Source organism: Pseudophryne corroboree, chromosome 1 (assembly GCF_028390025.1).
Source record: "Pseudophryne corroboree isolate aPseCor3 chromosome 1, aPseCor3.hap2, whole genome shotgun sequence".
NCBI lineage: Eukaryota > Metazoa > Chordata > Amphibia > Anura > Myobatrachidae > Pseudophryne > Pseudophryne corroboree.
The window spans coordinates 1,094,188,971-1,094,206,254 of NC_086444.1; positions in this window are offsets into that span (position 1 = coordinate 1,094,188,971).

A 17,284-nucleotide genomic window follows, 5' to 3' on the forward strand; every position below is an offset into this window, starting at 1 on the left:
TCAGAATATTGCTACTGTGACAGATGATTTAGTATATACTAGCTGGAGTACCTGGCATTGCCCCGGATTTTAAGAATGTCTGTTTACAAAAATAAATGTAAATATTAAACACACAGTATAAACAACATTGTAGATAGCTGAATACCCGTGCTTTGGTACGGGATGAGGATGGTAAATTAGAATGATAGTTTGTTGATTTATGTTGATTGGAGATCTAGTATATAGGCATATCTTGCTTCCCTGATGCACTTTGTGTAGTGACCAAACCCACTTTTTGGTCCCCCAAGGGACCCTGCTCTTCCCACTATACAACTCTCAGTCTGTGGCTTCCTGCTGCCTCCATTCCCCTCCTCACATCACGTCACTGCCCCTGTCACATGCAGCCCTTTCTTCACTGAAATATCATGCATGTCCTGATATAGTGTGTGCTGCTGGCCCACCCCTAGGGGTGCTAGGGGTGTCTTACCCCCACATTGTTTGTTCCCAGCTTGCAAGTCATATGTAAACCAAGTTTGGTGTAAATTGGTCCAGGCATTCGGGAGTTATTCTGTCTCCTGACATACTTTGTGCTGCTGTCTCACCCCTAGGAGTGTCTAACCCCCACAGAGTTTGTTTGCATATTGTAAGTCCCATCCCTAGGGGTGCTAGGGGTGTCTGACCCCCACAGTGTTTGTTTCCGCAGTGAAAGTCATATGTGTACCAAGTTTGTTGCAAATTGCTGCAGGCATTCCAGAGTTATACTGTCTGCTGAAATACTTAGTGCTGCTGCCTCACCCCTAGGGGTGCTAGGGGTGTCTTCCTCCCACAGTGTTTGTTCCCAGATTGTAAGGCATATGTGTACCAAGTTTTGAGTACATTGCTCCAGCAATTCTGGAGTTATGCTGTCTCCTGATATACTCTGTGCTGCTGTCTGCCCCCCTAAGGGTGCTAGGGATTTCTAATTGTTTTAGTTGCCTCCGCCGTGTTTTAATACACTCGTATGTAAAATTTTCACGATTGTTGCTTGTAAACTGTGGATTTGTATAGAAAGACAGAAGGACAGATTTTCGCTTTTATATAGTAGATACACTTGGAGTTACATTTGGGAGTGGTTGGGAAAACGCAGGCATTCCCAAGAGTTTGCAGGGTGGGTGTCTGACGTGAATTCCGGTCCCGGACAGGCTGAAGTGATCGCAGCGGCTGAGTAAGTCCTGGGCTACTCAGAAACTGTATAAAATATTTTTGTACCGCTCGGCTGCACATGAGATCGCACACTGCTAAAATACACTCCCCGGTGGGTGGCGACTATGTGAACGGAGGACTGCAAAAAAACAGCTAGCGAGTGATCAGGTCCGAATTGGCCCAATAGATCCTCCAGAAACCCCCTGGGGCTGTTTTACTGGTCCATGTCAGGTTTGGCCATCCAAGTGTGAGGTCAAATTGATCAATAATCCTGGGCCGCAGCTCCAGAGGCGGGATGGGCCTGCGTGTGGCCAGCTGTACAGTGGAGACATCGGATAACAGCCCATGTCCTCTCATTCTTTACAGTGTTTAGTTGCAAAATTGGTGGTGGTGGTGGGTGTTTGGTAGGCTAAAGCACTGGGGCTCGTTACAAATACAGGAGTCTATTTACTAAGCCTTGGAGAGAGATAAAGTGGACGGAGATAAGTAACAGCCAATCAGCTGCTAACTGTCATATTATAGGCTGGGTTTGAAAAATGACAGGAGCTGATTGGCTGATACTTTATCTCCATCCACTTTATCTCTCTCCAAGGCTTATTACATAGACCCCATTGTATGCAGTGGATGTGGGGGTGATGAAATGGATAAAAAATAGATACTTTTTTGCTGGTGAGCTACAGGGCCCAGATATCATTCTTGGCTGCCAGTTGGGAGGGGTATGATGCAACCATGTGGGCAGTGCAGGGGCATGACAGCAGAATCGCATCATCAAGGCACAGTATATAAAGCCACGATTACATCATTGTAAAGCGGGTGAAGGGGCCATGATGATGGGATTCAGCAGGAATAGCGTCATCAGCTCGCCTGGACTGGTCACTTCACACGGGAAGTGGCATCAGCGTGTGGAACTGAGGTGTGTCAAAGTCAGAAAAATATCTCTATGCACACTACCATATTTGCACCTCACACAGGTCTCTCCCGTACGTGCGCATACTCACAGTCGCGGGCACCCGCAGGCGCATGGTATGCGTATTTACGGTAGAGTTTATGCGATCGTAGCGTGCGACTCAATCATTACATATTTTCACTAATAATGTATTTTGTAGATCATGGTCCCTTTGATAGATTCTGAAAGTTTGGTTAATATAGAATGTTTATGAACAGAGGAATCCCTCTTTGTTTGATACGAAGGGTCAGACAGGAGTAATACAGTGGTGTTTAGTATCCATCGGAAGAATATTTAATTAGAAATATTCCGGTGTTGGTTTGAAGCAGATCAATCGCTCGTGCGAATAGTTATGGACATAAGAAGTTTATGAACATTTACTTTATTTGCACTTTATTACCCATGCGGCGGGAAACCCAGTTTCCCTCCCACCTGAGCAGTTGGAAATAGTCACAGCCCACCTGTATGAATCAACCTATGACCTTTTGTTATAATGCGAAGCCGAATTCCTGTGTCCAATGAACAATGAGATTGTAGGGACCATTGAATTGTATTGTGTGTGGGGCATAAATAGGCAGGCCGACCGTATCCAGTTCACTCTCTTCAACGGTTCTCATTGCTGATAATCGGGAGCTGGATATCGAGGCGCATGCGATCGTTTCCCCTTGTGCGTAAGTTTTCTCCGTAATCATATTGTCTTATTGTGAGCCATCTCTCTCTCTCTCTCTCTCTCTCTATCTCTCTCGTATTTTCCTTTAATTGTATTGTATTGTATTTCCTGTGTAGTTTATCTGGTTAGTTGGTTTATGTTATATTGTAGTGTATCATTTGTACTGTGATTCCTTTTGCAAGTATAATAGTTATAATACATATAATAGGTTTTGGACCCTAAGCCCAGGTATCTGTGTATTCTTTATAAGGGTTAAGTATTCTCTGAGCGTCGGTGACGCTCAAGCAGCTTTGTAGTTAATCAGGTTACACCAGGTTGCACTTACACTCTGTCTCTACACTAAGGTATACTGTGTATCTCATCGTTAAAGGTATAGATATAAAGGTTTAACGTTGTAAGCGTCTCCACCGCTGGTGATCTCCTCGTGGTCCCGAGCGTACGCTACGCTATAGCGAATCATCACGTTAGTCGGCAGCCAATAGCGTGCCTGCCTGTGATCACTGGGCCGTAAGCGAACGTGACGCTTGAGCGTCTCGACTACGGTTGAGCGATCGCTACACAACTTGCGTACCCTTACGGTACTTCTTACGTAGATAGCGTACAGTGTTCTTAGACCTCTTAAAGTGTTTTATATACGATAAATATTTAGCTTTATCAATTGGCGGCTCGCCCGTCCTTCACATATCTGCACTAGGTAGATCAGCAGACATTATCCCTCAGCAAAGGGCGGGAGGTTGTATCCCTCGTAGTGCTGACAGGATAAGCGTCTGCTTCGCTTAGGTAAAGAGTGCTGAAGGAATCCGGGAACCGGAGGTAAGAACAAAACGCTAGTGCCTTTTAAAACTGTTTATTTTTCTGTCTTGCGTACACACGCACGCACACATATATATATCTGCATTTCTTTTTCTTTTTCATTTTCGTATATCACTCTCCTGTCTGCCAGTTTTATAGTTGATAGAAGTGCTAAAAAGAGATTTGCCGTTATTTCATAGTTTAAGAGTAAAGGTAATATAGTTAAAAGATAGACAAACACACAGTTTCGCCTGGGAGATAAGGCGAAGTCAGTGTGTTTGTGTGGTAGATGATCAAGGATCATCTACATTGATAAAAGTATAAAATTGTGTTACGGTGGATCTTTGCTTTGCGTATACGTGTCTCTAACAAAGACTTGCGTACGCAATCCAAAGGCCGACGCACGCAGCGTACGTTACGCAACGGAGCGTCCGGTTACGCCCACGTAGCTCAAGTCACGATAAGTTGATTTTTAACGCAAAGCGATAAATAACGCGAGGCGAGAAATAACGCAAGTCTATTTTTGGGTGTCCGAAATTTAATTAACAGATCCTGCTCCTAATTGGTAACACACCTGATCTGAAGAAAAATTTCTGCGCAGAAATAGAAATAGAAACAAAAGTGTACATGTGATGAGTGAGTGTTTTTACAATTTTTAAAGGTTGAACCACAAGAAAAGTCGAGTACTCGTGAGGTACATGCGTGTAAGTGACGTGCACGGTGGCTAGGGAGGCATCTCTGGTTAAATATACAATTTTGAGCATTAGAGTATAGCAGACCAGGAGGTCATACTGTAACAAGACCAGGAGGTCGTACTGTAACAAGACCAGGAGGTCATAGCAGACCAGGAGGTCCAGGTACAGCCGACAAGGAAGTCCGCTATACAGTTCACAGGCATAACACCGAAAAGGGTTGGTGCAACACCCATATAGGCCATATAAGCTCTGGCTGAAGGAATTCGCAGTCGTAAGTTTCGATTCCATTGGTCTTTCCGTACATAAGCTTAGTTGTTTGTGTACTGAACGACTGGACCGCACGTAAGTGTGTGCAGTAGTTAGTAATCTGACCTAATACCATTAGAGTAAAGGGGTCACAAACGCTATTTGTACACTCTAACGTGATTTGTGTAATTTTTTTATTTTAAGGGAAGTTTGCTGCTCACTCAGGAACTATCCAGCAACCAATAGTTACTGGAAAGAGTAAGTGTTCTTCGGATAACCCTCGCAGGTTCCAGTAAATAGAGGTTCAGGTCGCAGGGGCCCTAGGTCGAGTACGCCAGCACCATATCGGTGTGATCAGGTCGTATTGGTCGGCGTGGGCGAGTGAGTGGGGTACTCGGTAAACCGCCACCGTCAGCCTATTGTTGACATTTGGTTTTGCGTAAAGGGTTGGCTAAATAAAGCAACACTTTCGAACTATGGGGGCCACTTGTTCAGGTAGGGGGCGATCAACCTCGGTTCGGGTTGATTCAGTGGTCCGACCAATTGGGTCGGCCAGGTATATAATGTGTGAGAAATATGGAAGTCACACAGAAACTTTATGTGATGAATGGGAGAGAATGACTGTACATGACGGGGAGAAATTCCCAAGAGTAGGGAGCTTCAGCTCAGAAGTGTTACAAAATTTAAGGAGGAGGATATGTCTCATAAAATCAACAAAGAGACGAATCCAGCATTATGATTATTTACAGTTGTGGCAACAGGAAGGTGAGATACAGAGAGGTTTGGCTCAGGCGGCGGGATCTGGCTCTAACAGAAAACTGATTGCCATGGCCCCACCGCCACCATATATATCAGGAGAGAAGTTGATTGCGGAGAAAGACGCACTAAGGTGTAACACAAAATCACTTAGTAACTGTGTAAATGTTAATGATAATGTTAACCCATTAACCCATGCAAGTATTAACCCGTGCAAGTTGTACCCTGTTTTGAACTTTCCTCAGGAGTGTGATCAAGAGGACGAATCGGCAACGATTTCAGCGCTCTCTCTAGCAGCCACCATAGCAGAGACCACAGTAGGCACAGCTCCACCCACCAGATTAGTAAAGGCCCCTAGCGGAGGGATAGGATATCAACTGGTAAGTACGGCACCATGCATTATGCTGAAACTATTTCACCACAGCCTGTAGAATCTACACAGAATGAGGTTGTTAGAATTACACCTGTTAGAGTAATAGCAGTGCCAAATGGGAAAACAGACGCATCAGGAGCCACTCCCATTAGGAACATTGCCATGTACACCCCATTTTCCCGAATGGAATTAAGGACCATAGTGTCTGAATTTCCTGACCCTAGAAAAGACTTAGTTGCCAGTCAAAAATACATCAGAGACTTAGGTAACACTGCAGAGCCCAACAATAAAGACTGGCAGATATTGCTGAGAGCATGTTTACCCTCAAATGTCGACGCAACTCAATTTTTAGCTGATTGCGGACTAGACCATGATGTACCTCTTACAGATGTGTACAACCAAGATAATGTGAAAAGAATAAACTTGCAGTTAAAAGAGTATTTCCCAGCAGTAGCTAAATGGAATAAGATATTCTCCATTAAACAGAAGGAGTCAGAGACAGCTGCAGAGTATTTTCACAGAGCATTATTAGAAATGGCAAAATACACAGGCATAGAGGACATTAAAACAGACACAAACCATCGGGAAGTAGCAGTATCGGTACTGATGGATGGTTTAAAAGAGTCATTGAAGACTAGGGTACAGACCACACAACCATGTTGGCGAGGTCTGTCTGTGGCTACTTTGAGAGAGGCTGCTATTGATCACGATAGAAACATCACCAGACACAGGGAACAACAAGGTGATAAATTAATGTCAGTAAGTATACAGGCTCTGACCACAAGGCAGCCTTTGTTTGTATCACCAAATCCTGTGGGTAAGTCAAGTATGGTTACTTGTTATTCTTGTCACAAACAGGGACACATGGCACGAGATTGTAGAGTAAAGAATCCACGAAACTCATACCAACCCCCTAGACAACGACACGACACACGACATTGGGAGCAAGGTCCGCAGAAACGGAGTTATGAGCCACATACAGGGGAAACAAAAAGATATCCCCCAAACAGAGACTGGCATGCCTCTGGTAGTTCCCAACTATCTCCCTCACAAGTAGTTGCTGCCAGCGGGATTCAGGGAGGTCACCATACCCAATAGGGGTGTGGCCATACCTGTAATCTGCAGCCAGTAAAATTAATTGCCAACCTTGGAAGTGAACCCGAGATCGCAATTAATGTAGCTGGTAAAACTTTAAACTTTCTTGTAGACACAGGGGCGGCCAAGTCAGTGATAAATTCGACAGTGGGCATGAGAACCACTGGTAGGACAATTCCAGCCATGGGAGTAACAGGAGTAGTCCAGCACTACCCTGTTAGCAAACCAGCCGAGATTACAATAGGGCCTTTGCATACCAAGCATTCCTTTTTGCTGGCTGCATCGGCACCAACCAATCTCCTGGGAAGAGACTTACTGTGTAAAATGGGGTGTGTCATTTATTGTACTCCTTACTCCTGAAGGTGTATTCTTGGACATACCTGAGAAACACGCTCAGAAGTGCGAGACATGTTAGACTCCCCATCAAAATTTAATGTCACATACCATTATGACAAATAGGAATCCATCCCAAATAGAAGAGATGACATCTCAGATACCAGAGTCACTTTGGACAAAAGACGGACAAGACACTGGATTAATGGCAAACGTAGCTCCAGTAGTTGTACAAGTAAAAGATGGTAGGATAGCTCCAAAAATCCACAGTACCCCTCTGAAGCCAGAGGTGAAGTTAGGAGTTTACCCAGTAATAGAGCGCTTGCTACAACAGGGCATTCTGGTAAGAACGTCCAGCACTGCCAATAGTCCCATCTTCCCTGTTAAAAAGAGTGGGGGGAGGGGTTACCGGCTAGTGCAGGATCTAAGGGGGATTAACAAAATAGTTGAGAGTCAGTTCCCCGTAGTGCCAAATCCAGCTGTCATCCTAATGCAAATCCCTCCCACTGCCAAATTTTTCACTGTTATTGACCTCTGCTCCGCTTTCTTTTCGGTACCTCTGCACCCTGACAGCCAATATTTGTTGCATTTACATACAGAGGAGTCCAATACACGTGGACTCGATTACCCCAAGGTTTCATAGATAGTCCAAGTATATTTTCTCAGGCTTTGCATGATTGTTTACAGTCTTTCCAACCAGACAGTGGATCAGTATTGATACAGTATGTGGACGATTTATTACTGTGTTCAGATTCACTGGAAGCATCTCTGAAGGATACGAAACAGCTCCTGTTTCATCTTTCAGACACAGGACACAAGGTGTCCAAAGACAAGTTACAATTATGCCAAACTAGGGTAAAATATTTGGGACACTGTCTAACACAAGGACTGAGACACCTGACCGCTGATAGAATCCAAGCAATTAGAGACATGACTCTGCACAAACCCAGCAACAGATCAGAACGTTTTTAGGAATGTGTGGGTATTGCCGTAATTGGATCCCAGGGTTTTCCATTTTGGCGTTACCTTTGCAGGAAATGGTCTCCTCAAACAAACCTGATAGGATTTCGCATACAGACGAGTCCGAAACAGCATTTGAGAGACTCAAACAGTGCCTAACGCAGGCACCAGCACTAGGTATGCCAGACTATGGGAAACCCTTTGAACTATACGGAACAGAAAGTGCTGGTTGCGCGGCAGGTGTACTAACCCAAAAAACACGGTGATGCCAGCAGGCCAGTTGCATACTACAGCGCTCAGCTAGACACGGTAGCGCGATCCCTCCCCACATGCTTGCGAAGCGTTGCTGCGATAGCATTGCTAGTGACAAAAAGCGAAGATGTCGTGCTAGGCCACAACCTCACAATCCATACGCCACATGCAGTATCAGCCTTATGAATTCTGCCCAAACCAGACACGTCTCATCAGCGAGGTTTACAAGATGGGAATTGGCACTAATGGCCCCCGTAAACATCACCATAAGAGATGCAGTGCATTAAATCCTGCAACATATCTCCAGGTGTGCCTGGTCAGGCACAAAGGGTGGAAGGTGAGAGTGATGGGGAAGGAGGATTTATACAAAGGAAGATACACATGATTGTATGGAATATTTGACCAAAATTTTACCGCAAGGCCAGACATCAGTGACAACCACTGGAAGATGCAGAACTCACGTTCTACACGGACGGTAGTTGTCATAGACAGTCAGACTCAGGAGACTTGTGTACTGGATACGCAGTCGTAGATGACCAAGACACCATAGAAGCGGAACCGCTAGGCCCACCTCACTCAGCCCAGGTTGCTGAACTGGTCGCCCTAACCAGAGCATGTGAATTGGCTAAGGGTAAGTCAGCCAATATCTACACCGATTCTAGATACGCAATTCGGGGTAGTCCATGATTTCGGAGCCCTATGGCGTCTCAGAAATTTCATGACGGCCGCTGGTACACCGGTAGCGCATGCAGCTCACATAAAAAGGCTTCTACAGCGATACAGGAACCCGACAGAGTGGCTGTTATCAAATGTAAGGCACACACATATAGCCAAGACCCGGTATCACTTGGTAACAGCCGAGCAGACGAAGCTGCTAAGTTAGCAGCTGCTACCCCCCATACAGACAGACACCACACAATTGATGGTATTTAATACCATGAACACACAGAAGTTGTGTGAAATGCAAAATTTGTGTTCCACACAGGAAAAGGCAGTCTGGAAGGCAAAGGGATGTGGCCAGGAGTCCTCAGGACTCTGGACGGATGGACATGGTAAACCAGTGGCCCCCAGAGCATATCTTCCATGTCTGGCTGAAGCAGCTCACGGGCTGACTCATCTAGGCAAGGAGGGGATGTGCAAATTGGTGAGAGCATATTGGTGCGCCCAGGATTCTCCTCTCATGCGAGTAAAAGAGCAATGTCATGCCTTACCTGTTTGAGAAAGAATATTGGAAAGGCAATACCTACAGAACCATCCCATATCCCACCTGCCGGCGCCCTTTCCAGGTAATACAAATTGATTTTATACAATTACCCCCTTGTCGGAATTTGAAATATGTACTTGTTTGTATAGATGTTTTCTCAAATTGGGTCGAAGCATTTCCTGCGGCTACAAATACCGCTATGTTTACTGCTAGAAAATTGTGCAGGAATTTGTATGTAGATATGGTATCCCTAGAATAATCGAAAGTGATAGGGGTACCCATTTTACAGGTGATGTCTTTCAAGGAATGTGTAAGTTGATGGGAATTGATAGCAAGCTGCACACTCCGTACCGTCCACAGGCGAGTGCGAAGGTCGAAAGATGAACAGCACTATTAAAAATAAATTGAGTAAAGTGATGGCAGAGACAGGATTGACATGGCCAGAAGCTTTACCCATTGTATTGTACAGTATCAGAACCACTCCCAGGTCCCCTCTTAATCTGTCTCCCTTTGAAATCTTGTTTGGTCGACAACCGCATGTCATGATTAACCCTCAGGATGATTTGAAATGTAACAATGAAGTAACTGTAAAGTACTTGATTAACATGAGTAAACAGTTAAGGAATCAGAATGATAGTCTGAAGTTGGTGATTCCTGATCTACCTGATAGTAATTGTCATGATATTGAACCTGGGGATTATGTAATGATACGGAATTTTCTACGCTCAGGTTGCCTTATTGACAGATGGGAAGGACCATACCAGGTCTTATTGACTAGCACTACAGCATTAAGGTTGCTGAGAGACTTGGGTCCATTCATCCCACTGCAAGAAGGTTGCTGATCCAGAGAAGTCCCGTGATAAGGAACAGACGGTAGAGGTTGTATCACTGGAGTGTCTGTTCCAGGAGGACTGAGGCGGCACCTGAGCCTTGAAGACCGAGAGCTGTTGTCAACTCCCCACTCCCTTTTATTATTTTCCTCCACTTCCCATCCCCTCTCCCTCAAATTTCTTTTTCCTCCTTCTCATTCTTCTCCTTTCCTCCTATAAGATGACTTGCCCCAAGAGACTGTGATCCGGATTTTCCTGTTGACCATGATGTTGACCAGAGCAGTCTATTCCGGCGAGAGTACCATGGAGGTCGATAGAGGTTCTGGAATGGGTTCTGATGATAAAGATGGAGGCGTAGTTTTCCAAGATCAACCTAACCAACAAGCAAAGGCGAGTATCAGAAAACGATCCGATAGCATTGACCATAGAAGAAATTGTGACGGATTGTTAGCTGAGGAAAACTGTATCTGTAGGCTCTGTAACAATGTCATCGAAGATGGGTGCATTAAGAAATGCCAATCCAGTTTAATATCCATATGGACCGGCATCCATTGAGTGACTATCACTCCTTAGTGGGTAATGTGTTAAACAAAACAGATTGTTGGGTATGCTCTCAAGTACCTCAAGGTCATAGCAAATCAGGGCTAGTACCATTTCCTTTAACGATAGGGGAGGTACTTGAGTTAAATGGTGGGAGACCGTGGACAGGAGGTTTAATATCTCCAGCCCTCCCTAGTTTGAAGCTCCACCAATACCATGTGGATAGGTCCCTATTATGTTTCAACATCTCCAATCCAGAAAGCCGGGAAATTGGGAAGTGTCATGGAGTAACCACACCATGACCTTTTCGCATAGAGCAGATAGAATGCCTACAGATACAGAGCTTGTACGCCACATAGCCAGTAGAGGAAAATCTTTCCGGTATAGGTACACCTTAGGAAATAGGATTACGAGAGTTGGAGAAGTATCACCAGGATACTGTGCACATATCATACAACCTGATACGTGTATTAAGCAGATGGAAGAATTAGGGTTAGGAGAGTTCACCTGGAAGGTGTGTAATATGGTTATGTCCTTCTCCGTCCCATATGTTCTCCCCGATGATGCATATTTCATATGCGGGAGAAAGGCGTACAAGTGGCTTGCCCAAACTCTGAAGGATTGTGTTATATTGGAAAAGTATTGCCTGAAGTGATGACTGTAACACATGATAAAATGAAAGACATACATCGTGGTGCCAAGCTCCTTATACTCACACCCATTACGAGCACGTTGTTAAAAGGCACCTGATAGAGAAGACAGAGCATCCGGCCTCTGATCTGATAAGTGAATCCACCGGGATTCAATTCTTAATCGCGTTAGATTTCACCCGCACCGCTAGAGGAGTGCTAAATTATAAATACATATCGGCGCTCGCAAATTTGTTAGATAATATCACTGAAATGTATGATGACACGTTTAGATATACTGGAAGGGAACTTCAAGCTTATAAAACAGAACTGGTGCAGCATAGAATGGTTCTTAATTACCTCACAGCAGTGACAGGCGGATACTGTGTTACATTAGCAACACAGTACGGCGTGAAGTGTTGCATATATCACGAATAGCACCGAGGATCCGGTCGAGGTCATAGACCAAAAGATGGACGATATTCTCCAATTGAAGTGGGAATTTCGCCAAAAACACAATCTCACTCTTGCTGCTGTAGGTAATGAGCTGACTGGTTGGGTGTCATGGTTGAACCCGCGAAATTGGTTCTCCGGTTTGGGAGACTGGGCTCAAGGAGTCATAATGGATGTTGGGAAGTTTCTCCTATGTATCTTAGGTGTTGTCATATCGATTGGATTGATATTTAGATGCGGTCAGGCTTTAGTGAAGTGCAAACATCGTACCAGGGTAATGAGTTTGAGGAGTGAAGAAACTGTAATTAACCAGGATTTGATTTATGACCCAATGATAGAAATAATGATGTAATGAAAATGCGATTATACGGTCCGTTTCTTTCACCTGTTTTTCTGCTTTTCTCCAAGATAAAAAGACCCCCTTGGACGAGGAAGTTGACGAGACGCTATACAGACAACGGATAGACCAAAGAAGAAGTTTTGACCACTTGAGATACGGACATTTGATGAACTTTGCCATGGATCCCCAGTTTCCCTAGAATTCTTAAACTTACGCTAGCCCAACATTTTTTTGGAAATCTAATGGCATTGACAAAGCTTTTTGCTCACACCTAATGGGCAACACAGCGCAAAGAAGACGACTTTCAACTGATACCGAACAAAACTTCAACCGACAGATGTACATTAACCTGACATAGAATACCACCGCATTTACCGTAATTATGTCTTTTCTTCATTTCTACAACCCTCAGGTAATGACACACATAGTATAGGGAATACAGGCACAGATATCAGCAATCACATATTCCCCCATTCATGTATCATCAACTAAAATGTGCTCCCCATTTTGTTCAAAATCCGAAAAGAGCTCGGTAAAGTTTGACAGCCCATCCACAGACCCGTACCACGGGATAAGAAGGAATTCAAATGTATACTTCGCAATACCTCGAAGCTTGATTTACAACACGTACGGCACGATGATACATGACCCCCCAAACATGGACTCATACACACATGCTTCTGCTATCTCACTAAGTCATACCCTCTTCCCACCTACTCCTCTCTCCTCCCTTACCCAACCATGGAAATGAATTAACCCCTGACATATATTTTTCTCCTTTTGAAATGTTTTAGAAGGTGGCAGTTATTATTGACTGCCAAAGGGTGGACTGTCAAAGTCAGAAAAATATCTCTATGCACACTACCATATTTGCACCTCACACAGGTCCGTGCTGCGCATGCGTACGCTCTCCCGTACGTGCGCATACTCACAGTCGCGGGCACCCGCAGGCGCATGGTATGCGTATTTACGGTAGAGTTTATGCGATCGTAGCGTGCGACTCAATCATTACATATTTTCACTAATAATGTATTTTGTAGATCATGGTCCCTTTGATAGATTCTGAAAGTTTGGTTAATATAGAATGTTTATGAACAGAGGAATCCCTCTTTGTTTGATACGAAGGGTCAGACAGGAGTAATACAGTGGTGTTTAGTATCCATCGGAAGAATATTTAATTAGAAATATTCCGGTGTTGGTTTGAAGCAGATCAATCGCTCGTGCGAATAGTTATGGACATAAGAAGTTTATGAACATTTACTTTATTTGCACTTTATTACCCATGCGGCGGGAAACCCAGTTTCCCTCCCACCTGAGCAGTTGGAAATAGTCACAGCCCACCTGTATGAATCAACCTATGACCTTTTGTTATAATGCGAAGCCGAATTCCTGTGTCCAATGAACAATGAGATTGTAGGGACCATTGAATTGTATTGTGTGTGGGGCATAAATAGGCAGGCCGACCGTATCCAGTTCACTCTCTTCAACGGTTCTCATTGCTGATAATCGGGAGCTGGATATCGAGGCGCATGCGATCGTTTCCCCTTGTGCGTAAGTTTTCTCGGTAATCATATTGTCTTATTGTGAGCCATCTCTCTCTCTCTCTATCTCTCTCGTATTTTCCTTTAATTGTATTGTATTGTATTTCCTGTGTAGTTTATCTGGTTAGTTGGTTTATGTTATATTGTAGTGTATCATTTGTACTGTGATTCCTTTTGCAAGTATAATAGTTATAATTAGAGATGAGCGCCTGAAATTTTTCGGGTTTTGTGTTTTGGTTTTGGGTTCGGTTCCGCGGCCGTGTTTTGGGTTCGAACGCGTTTTGGCAAAACCTCACCGAATTATTTTTGTCGGATTCGGGTGTGTTTTGGATTCGGGTGTTTTTTTCCAAAAACACTAAAAAACAGCTTAAATCATAGAATTTGGGGGTCATTTTGATCCCAAAGTATTATTAACCTCAAAAACCATAATTTACACTCATTTTCAGTCTATTCTGAATACCTCACACCTCACAATATTATTTTTAGTCCTAAAATTTGCACCGAGGTCGCTGTGTGAGTAAGATAAGCGACCCTAGTGGCCGACACAAACACCGGGCCCATCTAGGAGTGGCACTGCAGTGTCACGCAGGATGTCCCTTCCAAAAAACCCTCCCCAAACAGCACATGACGCAAAGAAAAAAAGAGGCGCAATGAGGTAGCTGTGTGAGTAAGATTAGCGACCCTAGTGGCCGACACAAACACCGGGCCCATCTAGGAGTGGCACTGCAGTGTCACGCAGGATGGCCCTTCCAAAAAACCCTCCCCAAACAGCACATGACGCAAAGAAAAAAAGAGGCGCAATGAGGTAGCTGACTGTGTGAGTAAGATTAGCGACCCTAGTGGCCGACACAAACACCGGGCACATCTAGGAGTGGCACTGCAGTGTCACGCAGGATGTCCCTTCCAAAAAACCCTCCCCAAACAGCACATGACGCAAAGAAAAAAAGAGGCGCAATGAGGTAGCTGTGTGAGTAAGATTAGCGACCCTAGTGGCCGACACAAACACCGGGCACATCTAGGAGTGGCACTGCAGTGTCACGCAGGATGTCCCTTCCAAAAAACCCTCCCCAAACAGCACATGACGCAAAGAAAAAAAGAGGCGCAATGAGGTAGCTGTGTGAGTAAGATTAGCGACCCTAGTGGCCGACACAAACACCGGGCCCATCTAGGAGTGGCACTGCAGTGTCACGCAGGATGTCCCTTCCAAAAAACCCTCCCCAATCAGCACATGATGCAAAGAAAAAGAAAAGAAAAAAGAGGTGCAAGATGGAATTATCCTTGGGCCCTCCCACCCACCCTTATGTTGTATAAACAAAACAGGACATGCACACTTTAACCAACCCATCATTTCAGTGACAGGGTCTGCCACACGACTGTGACTGATATGACGGGTTGGTTTGGACCCCCCCCAAAAAAGAAGCAATTAATCTCTCCTTGCACAAACTGGCTCTACAGAGGCAAGATGTCCACCTCATCTTCACCCTCCGATATATCACCGTGTACATCCCCCTCCTCACAGATTATCAATTCGTCCCCACTGGAATCCACCATCTCAGCTCCCTGTGTACTTTGTGGAGGCAATTGCTGCTGGTCAATGTCTCCGCGGAGGAATTGATTATAATTCATTTTAATGAACATCATCTTCTCCACATTTTCTGGATGTAACCTCGTACGCCGATTGCTGACAAGGTGAGCGGCGGCACTAAACACTCTTTCGGAGTACACACTTGTGGGAGGGCAACTTAGGTAGAATAAAGCCAGTTTGTGCAAGGGCCTCCAAATTGCCTCTTTTTCCTGCCAGTATAAGTACGGACTGTGTGACGTGCCTACTTGGATGCGGTCACTCATATAATCCTCCACCATTCTATCAATGTTGAGAGAATCATATGCAGTGACAGTAGACGACATGTCCGTAATCGTTGTCAGGTCCTTCAGTCCGGACCAGATGTCAGCATCAGCAGTCGCTCCAGACTGCCCTGCATCACCGCCAGCGGGTGGGCTCGGAATTCTGAGACTTTTCCTCGCACCCCCAGTTGCGGGAGAATGTGAAGGAGGAGATGTTGACAGGTCGCGTTCCGCTTGACTTGACAATTTTGTCACCAGCAGGTCTTTCAACCCCAGCAGACCTGTGTCTGCCGGAAAGAGAGATCCAAGGTAGGCTTTAAATCTAGGATCGAGCACGGTGGCCAAAATGTAGTGCTCTGATTTCAACAGATTGACCACCCGTGAATCCTTGTTAAGCGAATTAAGGGCTGCATCCACAAGTCCCACATGCCTAGCGGAATCGCTCCGTGTTAGCTCCTCCTTCAATGCCTCCAGCTTCTTCTGCAAAAGCCTGATGAGGGGAATGACCTGACTCAGGCTGGCAGTGTCTGAACTGACTTCACGTGTGGCAAGTTCAAAGGGCATCAGAACCTTGCACAACGTTGAAATCATTCTCCACTGCACTTGAGACAGGTGCATTCCACCTACTATATCGTGCTCAATTGTATAGGCTTGAATGGCCTTTTGCTGCTCCTCCAACCTCTGAAGCATATAGAGGGTTGAATTCCACCTCGTTACCACTTCTTGCTTCAGATGATGGCAGGGCAGGTTCAGTAGTTTTTGGTGGTGCTCCAGTTTTCTGTACGTGGTGCCTGTACGCCGAAAGTGTCCCGCAATTCTTCTGGCCACCGACAGCATCTCTTGCACGCCCCTGTCGTTTTTAAAAAAATTCTGCACCACCAAATTCAAGGTATGTGCAAAACATGGGACGTGCTGGAATTGGCCCAGATTTAATGCACACACAATATTGGTGGCGTTGTCCGATGTCACAAATCCACAGGAGAGTCCAATTGGGGTAAGCCATTCCGCGATGATCTTCCTCAGTTGCCGTAAGAGGTTTTCAGCTGTGTGCGTATTCTGGAAAGCGGTGATACAAAGCGTAGCCTGCCTAGGAAAGAGTTGGCGTTTGCGAGATGCTGCTACTGGTGCCGCCGCTGCTGTTCTTGCGGCGGGAGTCCATACATCTACCCAGTGGGCTGTCACAGTCATATAGTCCTGACCCTGCCCTGCTCCACTTGTCCACATGTCCGTGGTTAAGTGGACATTGGGTACAGCTGCATTTTTTAGGACACTGGTGACTCTTTTTCTGAGGTCTGTGTACATTTTCGGTATCGCCTGCCTAGAGAAATGGAACCTAGATGGTATTTGGTACCGGGGACACAGTACCTCCAACAAGTCTCTAGTTGGCTCTGCAGTAATGATGGATACCGGAACCACGTTTCTCACCACCCAGGATGCCAAGGCCTCAGTTATCCGCTTTGCAGTAGGATGACTGCTGTGATATTTCATCTTCCTCGCAAAGGACTGTTGAACAGTCAATTGCTTACTGGAAGTAGTACAAGTGGGCTTACGACTTCCCCTCTGGGATGACCATCGACTCCCAGCGGCAACAACAGCAGCGCCAGCAGCAGTAGGCGTTACACG